Here is a 12661-nt window from a genome sequence, read left to right on the forward strand (position 1 = left end):
AAAAGCATTAAACAGCAAGCTAGCTAAATTGCCATAAATGTTTAATGCTTTTCGACATGTCCCCAAATTAATGTAATTGGTTCAGAGTTTGTTTTGATATTTTAACCTGCGTGTCGTGATTGGTGTGGGGAGACAAAATACATTTATGCACGATGGCGCACGCGCGCAGCCGGTTTGGGTTTCGTGTAGTATCGCTTGGCAACGCAGACGCTCGTTGGCGTGCGCGAGCAGTATGGGTGCAACGATTGAATAATATGTATGTGTACATTTTATTTTGCAACGAGGTGTGGTCAGCATGTAACTGTGGAACAAGTTTCAGTTTTGATTATGGTTGATAGGTACCATTTCCCCGATATGACGTGGGTGGCTAGGGCATAAAACACAGGAGGGTTTCAGGAAATCAATCTCTTCCTAAATGGAACTATCTGGCATTATAACCAGAGCTCTTTCAAAACGCGTTGCTTGTTGGTAAGTTAGATGATTTTATTAGCAATTTGTTGTTTTTTCTCACATTTGTAATTATTAAAGTAACAAACTATGAAGTAACCATACATTTTGGAATATATAACTGTACATTTATGTGAAGTTCATGATGGCAAGAAAATCTGTCAATTTTAAACATAGCTTCAATCTGCTTTTGACTTTAGAAACTCAATGTAGATTTTGGCTCCATAAACGTCAAAAGTGGTTTGTATTTTAACTATGGTGAGGTGCTAAATATGATGATACATTTGCAAACAGGAAGATATTTTGGGCTCCGTCTACCTTAAGGCGGTGCTTTTCTGTTTCCTAACCACCAGGAGTGGCATGACATGCAGGAACATAAAGGACAGCTGCATTTAATCCTTAAACTGAGAAAGAAATTGACAAAGTAGATATTTTTCTCCTCTATTGCAGCCAGCTTCATTACAGAAACACCAAGAAGCTCCAATTGACTAGACCTAGAGGAAACCGTGCTATGGTAATCTGAGGCGGCTAGCAGATGTAAAATGAACGGTTCACAACTAAAGTACAGGAAGTATTATGTGATTGATACCAAAGGCTCTATTCAATCTGTATCGTGGAATTGTTACAAATTGAGTGCTAGAAATGTAAAGGTAATTTCCTTTTTGTGACGACATCTGCAGTGTTTACCGTGAATGCAGTCTACGCTATTGCGGGAACATTGCCTTTAAATTTGATATAACACTGAATTGACTCGATAGAGTGAATAGAGCCATAAGAAGAGTATTTTGTGTGTGTTTGTGGTTGTAAAAAACAAGTATTCATTATTTCTGACTATTCTGTTTTCTACTATTTCTCTGTGAGCTTCTCTTTCTACCTTTCTGATGGTCGTAAGGGCGCAAACACGGCTGAAAAGCCACAAACAAACGGCTGAAAAGCCACAAACAAACGGCTGAAAAGCCACAAACAAGCTGCTGAAATGCCACCGATGACTGGCTGAAATGCCACCGATGACTGGCTGAAATGCCACTGATGATCGGCTGAAATGCCACATTCGAATGCCACTGTCAGATAAGTCATCTTCTGTCAAGTATACTTTCACTAATGTTCACACAAAGAAAATAGCATATTTTGTGCATTTATGTCAGACAGTCATAATCAGTCATTTAATGTTAATGACAGGATATAATATGTCCCCAGGATTATGAAAAGAGAGACAACACTTTCCCAGGGGCAATGGAGAAAACGAACAGGGTAAGTTACAGACTAGGTCATGATATACCTTGTCACCATATCAACTGGCCCTAGCACATTCAACAACTAGGGCCTATATTAAAATCACCCAGACTAGTCATTCAAAATAACATGGTCCCTGGTTGTTACCCTAACATTCAATACAACATGAAAAAGACAGTACAGACATATTTGTGAATCTGCTAGTATAAAGGCTGGTCTTTGCCATCTTTTTCATGCAGGACCTTATCGATCTCATCGCTCAATTCCCACATCTACACCTGTGTGGTGGAGATGAGGAGATGGACTGGGTATGTGCAGTCACCACAAGTGTACGTGCGCACACACACACAGGGTGGAATGGACATGACATGAAACTGCTTTTTCTGTTAAAACAGATTGATCAAGAAATGGGAGTGACCTGCTGCCAAGAAGAGGAGCACAATGAGGAAATGGACTGGGTATGATGGACACATTTTGTCTATGAAATTACTTTATTTTATGAATGTGTCAGAAATGTCAGTATTCCTGATTTACCTATACCTTCCATGTCAGTTACAGCTTCAATTAAGAAAAAGGGAATTCATGTCACTTACTTCCGCTTTTAATGCGTTAACATGTTTTTTCTTTTCTTAGGGGGTAGATCAGCTAGATGGTGGCTTCTATCAATGTAGTTGTCTGCATCATTTCCAATCCCCCATATATACTGAACAAAAATATAAACACAACAATTTCAAAGATTTAACTGAGTTACAGTCAATTGAAATACATTCATTAGGCCATAATCTATGGATTTCACGACTGGGCAGGGACACAGCCATATTTTGTTCAGTATATATTTTTTGTAAATATATACAGCACCAGTCAAACATTTGGACACCTACTCATTCCAGGGTTTTTCTTTACTTTTACTATTTTCTACATTGTAGAATAATATTGAAGATATCAAAACTATGAAATAACACATGGAATCATGTAGTAACTAAAAAAGTGTTAAACAAATCAAAATATATTTTATATTTGAAATTCTTCAAAGTAGCCACCCTTTGCCATGATGACAGCTTTGCATACTCATCACATTCTTTAAACCAGCTTCATGAAGAATGTTTTTCCAACAGTCTTGAATGAGTTCCCACATATGCTGAGCACTGGACGGCTGCTTTTTGTTCACTCTGTGGTCCAACTCATCCCAAACCAGCTCAATTTGGTTGAGGTTGGGTGATTGTGGTGGCCAGGTCATCTAATGCAGCACTCCATCACTCTCCTTCTTGGTCAAATAGCCCTTACACAGCCTGAGGGTGTGTTTTGGGTCATTGTCCTGTTGAAAAACAAATGATAGTCCCACTAAGCGCAAACCAGATGAGATAGCATATCGCTGCAGAATGCTGTGGTAGCCATGTTGGTTAAGTGTGCCTTGAATTCTAAATAAATCACAGACAGTGTCACCAGCAAAGCACCATCACACCACCTCCTCCATGCTTCACAGTGGGAACCACACATGAGGAGATCATCCGTTCACCTACTCTGTGTCTCACAGACACGGCAGTTGGAACCAAAAATCTCAAATTTGGACTGAACAAATGACAGATGTCCATTGCTTGTGTTTTTTGGCCCAAGTAAGTCTCTTCTTCTTATTGGTGTCCTTTTAGTAGTGGTTTCTTTGCAGCAATTCGACCATGAAGGCCTGATTCACACACTCCTCTGAACAGTTGATGTTGAGATGTGTCTGTTACTTGAACTCCGTGAGGTGCAATCTGAGGTGTAGTTAATTGCCGATTTCTGAGGCTGGACTTAGGAACTTATCCTCAGATTGCAGAGGTAACTCTGGGTCTTCCTTTCCTGTGGCGGTCCTCATGAGAGCCAGTTTCATCATAGCGCATGATGGGTTTTGCGACTGCACTTGAAGAAACTTTCAAAGTTCTTGAAATGTTCCAGATTGACTGACCTTCATGTCTTAAATTAATGATGCACTGTCATTTCTCTTTGCCTATTTGAGCTGTTCTTGCCATAATATGGACTTTGTCTTTTACCAAATAGGGCTATCTTCTGTATACCACCCCTACCTTGTCACAACACAACTCAAATGAATAAAGGAAAGACATTTCACAACTTAACTTTTAACAAGGCACACCTTAATTGAAATGCATTCCAGGTGACTACCTCATCAAGCTGGTTGAGAGAATGCCAAGAGTTTGCAAAGCCGTCATCAAGGCAAAGGCTACTTTATAAAATATATTTTTATTTGTTTAACACTTTTTTTGGTTATTACATGATTCCATATGTGTTATTTAATAATTGTGATGTCTTCACTATTATTCTACAATGTAAAAAATAAAGAAAAACCCTGGAATGAGTAGGTGTGTACAAACTTTTGACTGGTACTGTATATCTTAAATGTAAAATAAAAAATATTTTCCTTTATTATTTTCCCTTAACTGTACCACCCCTCCCTAATTGGAGTTAACTAATGGACAACAATACTTAGGCGTCTGCTTCCAGCTTCTACATACTATACTGAACAAAGATATAAACGCAACATGCAACAATTTCTAAGATTGTACAGAGTTACAGTTCATATAAGAAAATCTGTCAGTTGACAAATTCATTAGGCCCTAATCTATGGATTTCACATGACTGAGAATACAGATATGCATCTGTTGGTCAGATACCTTAAAGAAAAGGTAGGGCCGTGGATCAGAAAACCAGTCAGTATCTGGTGTGACCACCATTTGCCTCATGCAGCGCAACACATTTCCTTTGCATGGAGTTGATCAGACCGTTGATTGTGGCATGTGGAATGTTGTACCACGCCTCTTCAATGACCATGCGAAGTAGCTGGATATTGGCGTGAACTGGAACACTCTGTCGTACACGTCGATCCAGAGCCTCCCAAACATGCTCAATGGGTGACATGTCTGGTTAGTATGCAGCTTAGAGGAATTGTGTACAGATCATTGCGACATGGGGTCATGCATTATCATGCTGAAACATGAGGTGATGGCGGCGAATGAATGGTACGACAATGGGCTTCAGGATCTCATCATAGTATCTCTGTGCATTCAGATTCCCATCGATATAATGCAATTAGCTTATGCCTGCCCATACCATAACCCAACTGCCGCCATGGGGCACTCTGTTCACAACATTGACATCAGTAAACCGCTCACCCACATGACGCCATACACGTGGTCTGCACTTGTGAGGCTGGTTAGAAGTACTGCCAAATTCTCTAAAACAACGTTGGAGGCGGCTTATGTTAGAGAGATGAACATTAAATTATCCGGAAACCGCTCTGGTGGACATTCCTGCAGTCAGCATGCCAATTGCACACTCCCTCAACTGGAGACATCTCTGGCATTGTGTTGTGTGACAAAACTGCGCATTTTAGAGTGGCCTTTTATTGTCTCCAGCACAAGGTGCACCTGTGTAATGATCATGCTGTTTAAACAGCTTCTTGATATGCCACACCTGTCAGGTGGATGGATTATCTTGGCAAAGGGGAATGCTCACAAACAGGGAGGAAACACATTTGTGCACAAAATGTGAGCAAAATAAGCTTTTTGTATGTAGGGAAGATTTCTGGGATCTTTTATTTTAGCTCATTAAACACAGGACCAATACTTTACATGTTGCGCTTATATTTTTGCTTTAGTGCATACACATTTTATTGACACAGTATATTTTACATTACTTTTTTTGTATTGTTTGTTTTTAGTCCCACCCTTCTGCTACCCTCAACCCCTCCCATCAACTATCCAGTTTTGATATCTAATTCTTCAGCCATTCCTGAACCTGTGACCAAAAACAAGCCACATATGGACAGTACCAATACAAGTGCTCTAATGATTCTGTCTCTTCGCAGCAAAATCTGCAGAGCTGGGATGGTTGTATCCTCCATATTTCTAACATTCTATTGGTTGCAAGAATTTTGCAAGAAAGAGTTTTGAATCCGGCATTGTTTTGTGTATCAGTTCATAAACAATGTGCCATGGAATCGGTACATCAAAAATATCTTCCCAACTATTTTGCAACCTGTATGGCGCAGCTGTACAATTTAAAAAATAGCAATAGCAACCGTTTTATTGGTAAACTACACAGTAATGTAAAGTTGTATTTCTTAGCGATCTAATATGTAATATGGTGCATTTATCATAATTATGTTGTGATCCAGAGAGGTTAGAAAAATTATCTAGTTCCTCTGAGGCCATGTAGCGATCCAAATTGCGGATTTAAAAGAAAACAGGAATGTTCAGCATCTTTGTTTTTAAACCCTGGATTTCTAGCCCCTTGATATTATTGTTAGATCTGATTTTAATAGCTAACATTTAGATGGCCATAATAAATAGATTTGCCGATAGTGGACAACCTTGTTTTACTCATCTTGGCAGTATTAAACTTCCTTAGAAATAGCCATTATTTCCTATTTTACACCTGGGGTTAAAATGCATAACTCTAACCCATTGTATAAGAGATTCTCCAAAATTAAATAGTCCAGGTATTTATATATAAATTCCAGTCGTACTTTATGAAAGGCCTTTTCAAAGTCTAATATGACTACCAGGCCTGGTTTCCCAGATATTTCATAGTGTTCTATTGTTTCCGGTACTTGTCTTATATTATCTCCAATGGGCTAACATGTTGCAGTATATAGTAAATTTATGTGTCTTCACAGATCTCATCAAGCAATCCAAATTTCTGCGTCTGGAGAGAAAGAGAAGATGAAGATGATGAAGCCTAAACGGTGTCAACTGGATGGATTGTCATCAAAACATCTTTGCATTAAGGCCAGGAAATTGGTGCACAACGCAGCTGCATTTTGCACCTCCACCCGGTACAGCCAGAAGAGGACTGGCCACCCCTCGGAGCCTGGTTCCCCTCTAGGTTTCTTCCTAGGTCCCTGCCTTCTAGGGAGTTTTTCCTAGCCACTGTGCGTGCTTGTACATTGCTTGCTCTTTGGGGTTTTAGGCTGGGTATCTGTAAAGCACTTTGACAACTCCCTAATGTAAAAAGGGCTTTATAAAATGTATTTTATGGATGCACACTGACTTCAAGTCAAGTGTCGATAGTATATAGTATGATTCTTCTTTGGTCTTTGGCAGTCACATTGAAATGTAGAAATATGTTGTTTTGTGTTTATTTTTCCACTCATCTATGGTTTATTGGCCGAGAGCACAAGTGAACACTGGAGGAACTGGTGTTTTGTTGAAAATGTTGTCTTGTTACCCATTTGAGCCACTAATTTCTTATGGTGGGAGGGATGTCGTTCGTGGCTGTTTAGGGCCACCGGCGATGAAGATTGGTAGAGAGGGGGCGCAAGGGAATGAGATTAGATAGGGACATGTTTTTAGGAGTGCTAGCCCTCACCCCTAATTTATGTTTGGAGCTCATCTGGAAAATCTGCCAAGTACTCTGTTACTCTATTTCTAACCAAAAAGTGAACTCTGCATTAATTTAAAAGATTGCATTAATTTAAAAGATTGTATAATAAAGTCTATCTATTTTTTGTTCATACCATGGTTGTGTCTTGACCATTGACGGACCATAGCGATTCAGTTAATGGTGGTGGCAGCTTGCACACTACTTTACTCAGTCCAGTATTTGGCCCACGATCTTGGATGGTGTTCAGGTTTATTACAGTAGCCTTGGCTCTATCGGTGCACTGGTTTGTTTTTACTTTGTAACCTGAGAAGAAACAAATAAGCATTGAAATAAGTCCTCATCATGGTATAGTTTAAGAGAGAACTGGTTTGAGCTAGCTGAAACATTCATTCAAGTGAAACTTTACATAAAGGTGTACAGGGGTGGATTGGCCATTTTTTAGTTAGGTGGGCTAGTCAAAATTGACACACTCGAAAATATTCTTTTTTTAATGTAAAAAGTGACATAGCAATTTCTGTGTTATAATAATATATACTTAGCGTACAAAACATTAGGAACACCTGCTCTTTCCATGACAGACTGACCAGGTGAATCCAGGTAAAAACTATGATCCCTTATTGATGTCACCTGTTAAATCCACTTCAATCTGTGTAGCTGAAGGGGAGGCGACACCTTAAAGAAGGATTTTTAAGCCTTGAGACAAATGAGACATGGATTGTGTATGAATGGGGTATGGTAGTAAGTGCCAGACGCATCGGTTTGAGTGTGTCAGGAACTGCAACGCTGCTGGGTTTTTCTGGCTCAACAGTTTATCATGTGTATTAAGAGTGGTCCCCAACCAAATGACATCCAGCAAACTTGACACAGCTCTGGGAAGCATTGGTGTCAACACCTAGAGTCCATGCCCGGGGAATTGAGGCTGTTCTGAGGGCAAAATGGGGTGCAACAACCTATGTGTTGTGATAATTGTGTTGTTTGCTCTATAACCTGTTAGTTCATATACCTTGCCACCGTGACGTATAGGCCTAAGGCCGAGCCCGAGACAAGAAGGCACTGTGGCAGAATAAATTCAACCACACCTTTGTTTCGTCAAGAAATGGGAGAGCAACATCTCTCCGGTGAAGTCCACAAAGCATTTGCATGTAACAGTTACATGACCTACAGCATTGTCAAGCAAGTTAATGTTTCCGACATTTTCAGACTACTAAACAACCATTGATTTAGAACCACAGAGAGTTACTACAAGTCACAAAGAAAACTGGAGCTGCCTCCACTATTCCACAACCATTTCAACATCATCAAATCACCTATGCTTAGTTTAATACAGTGACAACTAAAAGATACCAAAAACAATATGTGGCTGTCCATAGTACTGGTGTGTGTGTGTGTGTGTGTGTGTGTGTGTGTGTGTGTGTGTGTGTGTGTGTGTGCGCGTGCGTGCGTGCGTGCGTGTAGAGAAACGACAATGACATCCTCCTCTCTTGATTGTCATACTCTACAAGCTTTTCATTTTGTTGTCCTAGGCTACCTGGCTTAAACGCTTGCTCGCTTGCCTAACTTCCTTTCATGGGCAACTATGCGCCAGGCCAGCTAGTTAACATTAGCTCACTACATCTAGCCACAGATTAAACATCCATCCACTTGGGCCAGGGGCACAATGTATGAATTTATGGTTGGATCAGACTCACCGTTATAATCATTGGCCAGTATGGATAATTAAGTCCAAATACCTATCTCCATCCACGGTTAATTTAGTAAAGGGAGGATTTTAGCCATCTAGTCACCGGAGGACAACGACACAACGAGATGCAAAAATTAAATTTTTTTCTGTAAATTTTGTTCTGCTTTTGATGTGATTGGTGTGAAGGCAAATCCAAACTGGCTTCCTTTAACACTTTTTTTGGTGCGCCAGGACCAATCACCATTGAGCTCACTGAGTTTAGCTCAACGCTGATTGGCTATATATATATATTTTTTTTATCAAGGGACACCAAATGCTTGCTGTGTCCCTAGCATTCAATGCTACGGGCGGCAACAATGTTATACTATTTCTGACCAGACAGCATCAGATAGATGGGCTACACTTATTGAGAAAGAGGGGAGCTGTTTCGCTCGCTCAAATTCTTTCTCCTGTGAGATACATTCAGCCCCTTGTGAATTGAAGGGAAATTATGAAATACAGAGAGACTAAAGATTATTTTTGATGTCTTCACTTTTTTCCCCGTATTGACTGACCTTCATGTCTTAAAGTAATGATGGACTGTTCTTGACATAATATGGACTTGGTCTTTTACCAAATAGGGCTATCTTCTGTATACCACCTCTACCTTGTCACAACACAACTGATTTTCTCAAACGTGTTAAGAAGGAAAGAAATTTCACAAATTAACAGGCACACCTGTTAATTGAAATACATTCCAGGTGACTACCTTGTGAAGCTGATTGAGAGAATGCCAAGAGTGTGCAAAGCTGTCAAAGGCAAAGGGTGGCTACTTTTTTAGCTTACTTCATGATTCCATATGTTATTTCATAGTGTTGATGTCTTGACTATTATTCTACAATGTAGAAAATAGTAAACATAAAGAAAAACCCTGGAATGACTGCTACTTATATATTATTTTTTTTAGGTGAATTTTGCAAAACAAAATGTTTTTTTTTCTTCTTGTTAATCATGAGTACACGCCACTGCATTATCCTCACGTTTGCTGTAATGAAAGTGTCTGCCCTGCCCTGTGCCTGTTTCTCTGGGGCTTGCTGATGTGATGAGCGAGGCACTCTCCTCCCCCCAGCGCGCTAGAAAAATGTGTTCTGATTGTATAACATTTCAAAATGCAATTGCGGGAAAAACAAGGCTTTGAAAGCTTTATCTTCTTGTCCCCGTCGAAGAGAGGAGGGTCTGCATTTAATATTATTATTTTTACATAACTATGGGAATTAATTTCCCCTTTTAATTCTTGAAGGTAGGCAGTATTTCCCTGATATGACGTGGCTGGCTTATGTAAAGTCTGTGCTGGCTGGAGCATAAATACCTGTACACAACAGGTTTGAGCAGGTGATCTCCTTATTGTCACTGGTAAATTCATTTACTGGCTAAGCTTGTTTCTTGCATTATGTCAAATTATACAAATGTGATCTGTAAAGTCATGTTGCTTACAGTTGCTTGCATTGTTTATGGATTCTAGACAATTAAATGGATATGGCTCAATAGAATTGTTTATAACTTCAAAGAGTGTCTGGATAAGAGTGTCTGCTAACTGGCTAACATTTTAAATGTAAAAGAGTGGTGCTAGAGAGGAGGATATACACAAACGAAAGATGTATTTGGTTAGACAACTGACACATACAACATTACTGTGCAACCATGATGGTTCCAAATCCAGGCTGGCGGGAAAGGAAGTTGCTAAACCTAACCATAACCCTAACCCTAACCCATTGAAATATGGGAAAATAATTAAAGGGCTCTATTCAATCTGTAACGCTGAAGCTTTACAGATTCCGCAATAGAAATGTAAAGGTCATTTCAGATTGAGCAGACATATGCAGCGTATACCGTGAATGCAGTCTCTGCTAAAGAGGGAACATTGCCTTTAAATTTCAATCACGCTGTAAAGCTGAACTTCCTTGATGCGGATTGAATAGAGCCAGAGCCCTAACAGAATAGAAAATCGGAGTACCTGTACTTATTGGAATGCTAGTCTCTAGTGACCAACAGTTAAAATAAATGTATTTTGTTCTAGCAGGAGAAAGAACAGACTCTTAGTGTTACTGTCTAGTGTTTCCAGATTTCTATGAAATATGAACAATATTAATTACAATATGAGTGAAATATTCTTCCTTCCAATTTTTTTTAAAATTAACTATGTTGAAAAGCAGTAGACCACTGATTGGCCAGCTCATTCTCCTCAGGAGGATGACATCATCCTCTATGATGAAAGCAATCATTTTTGAAACGTCTGTTTGAGATGCAAGTTTGAGGTGGTATTTTTGAAGTGTGTTTTTTCTCTCCAATTTATGCTTTGGCCACAAATAAGAGTATAGGATGAGTCAACAACATTATTTGGGTATAATTTAACAGAATATTAACTTTTAAAAGTGAGATTTTCACTGGACATTTACTTTAATGTCTGCACCAGAGTTGTTTGAAAAAAAGGGGAAGACAAAATAACAAAATAATACATTAGCTTAGGCCTAGCTGAGAATGGCATTTTATCTACATTGCAGCTTCAGTTGACAACATCAAGAAGCTCCTACAACACCTTGAAGAAAATAACACCATTTGCAGCTAAATCACGATGGTAATCTGTGGCAGTTCACCGTTGGACAAAGATCAAATCAATATTCAAGAATTTTCAAGGAGTTATTTAGATTTTCTGAATTTGCTTAAACTAATGTAAAAAACAAAAACTCTTCAAGTGAAAATTATATAGTTGATGATGTATTGAGTTCACTAATGTTTATATGACCCTTCTCCTCTCCTTTGTGAGTGTCTCTCACCCACCTCTGGCCGAAAGGGAGGGAACAAGCTAGAGGTCGAAGGATTAATCGGCATGGCCGATTAATTAAGGCCGATTTCTAGTTTTCATAACAATCGGTAATCAGCCTTTTTGGCCGCCGATTATGGCCGATTACATTGCAATCCACGAGGAAACTGCATAGCAGGCTGACCACCTGTTACACGAGTGCAGCATCAAAAGGACCTTGTGGCTGCAAGGAGCCAAGGTAGTTGCTAGCTAGCATTAATCTTATCTTAGAAAAAAACAATCAATCTTAACATAATCACTAGTTAACTACACATGGTTGATGATATTACTAGGTTAACTAGCTTGTTCTGCTTTGCATATAATCAATGCAGTGCCTGTTAATTTATCATCGAATCACAGCCTACTTCAAGTTGATGATTTAACAAAAGCGCATTCGTGAAAAAAGCACAATCATTGCAATAATGTACCTAACCATAAACATCAATGCCTTTCTTAAAATCAATACACAAGTATATATTTGTTATACTGCATATGCAGTTAAAAGAAATTCATGTTAGCAGGCAATATTAACTAGGGAAATTGTGTCACTTCTCTTGCGTTCAGTGTAAGCAGAGTCAGGGTATATGCAGCAGTTTGGGCTGTCTGGCTCGTTGCGAACTGTTGAAAGACCATTTATTCCTAACAATGACTGTAATTAATTTGCCAGAATTTTACATAATTATGACATAACATTGAAGGTTGTGCAATGTAACAGTAATATTTAGACTTAGGGTTGCCACCCGTTTGATAAAATACGGAACAGTTCCGTATTTCACTGAAAGAATAAACGTTTTGTTTTCGAAATGATAGTGCCGGATTTGACCATATTAAGGACCAAAGGCTTGTATTTCTGTGTGTTTATTATCATTAAGTATATGATTTGATATTTGATAAAGCAGTCTGACTGAGCGGTGGTAGGCAACAGCAGGCTTGTAAGCATTCATTCAAACAGCAGCTCTTAGCAATGCTGAGATGCACAGCGCTGTTTATGACTTCAAGCCTATCAACTCCCGAGATTAGGCTGGCCATACTAAAGTGCCTATAAGAACATCCAATAGTCAAAGGTATATGAAATACAAATGGTA

General features: G+C 39.2%; 2 long non-coding RNA genes across 2 annotated transcripts; both read left to right on the top strand.

Annotated features, from left to right (window-relative positions):
• Positions 1–148: 148 nt before the first annotated feature.
• LOC145861762 (uncharacterized) lies at positions 149–1245 on the top strand. Its single transcript, XR_014381405.1, has 3 exons — positions 149–256; positions 339–468; positions 898–1245. It is a non-coding gene; the product is annotated as an uncharacterized LOC145861762 (long non-coding RNA).
• An 8-nt stretch (positions 1246–1253) lies between these two features.
• Positions 1254–7186, top strand: LOC145850249 (uncharacterized). The gene is made up of 4 exons (XR_001324568.3): positions 1254–1698; positions 1920–1988; positions 2076–2138; positions 6350–7186. It is a non-coding gene; the product is annotated as an uncharacterized LOC145850249 (long non-coding RNA).
• The last annotated feature ends 5475 nt before the right edge of the window (positions 7187–12661 follow it).

The sequence above is a fragment of the Salmo salar genome, chromosome 02 (genome assembly GCF_965601325.2).
Source record: "Salmo salar chromosome 02, fSalSal1, whole genome shotgun sequence".
Classification (NCBI taxonomy): domain Eukaryota; kingdom Metazoa; phylum Chordata; class Actinopteri; order Salmoniformes; family Salmonidae; genus Salmo; species Salmo salar.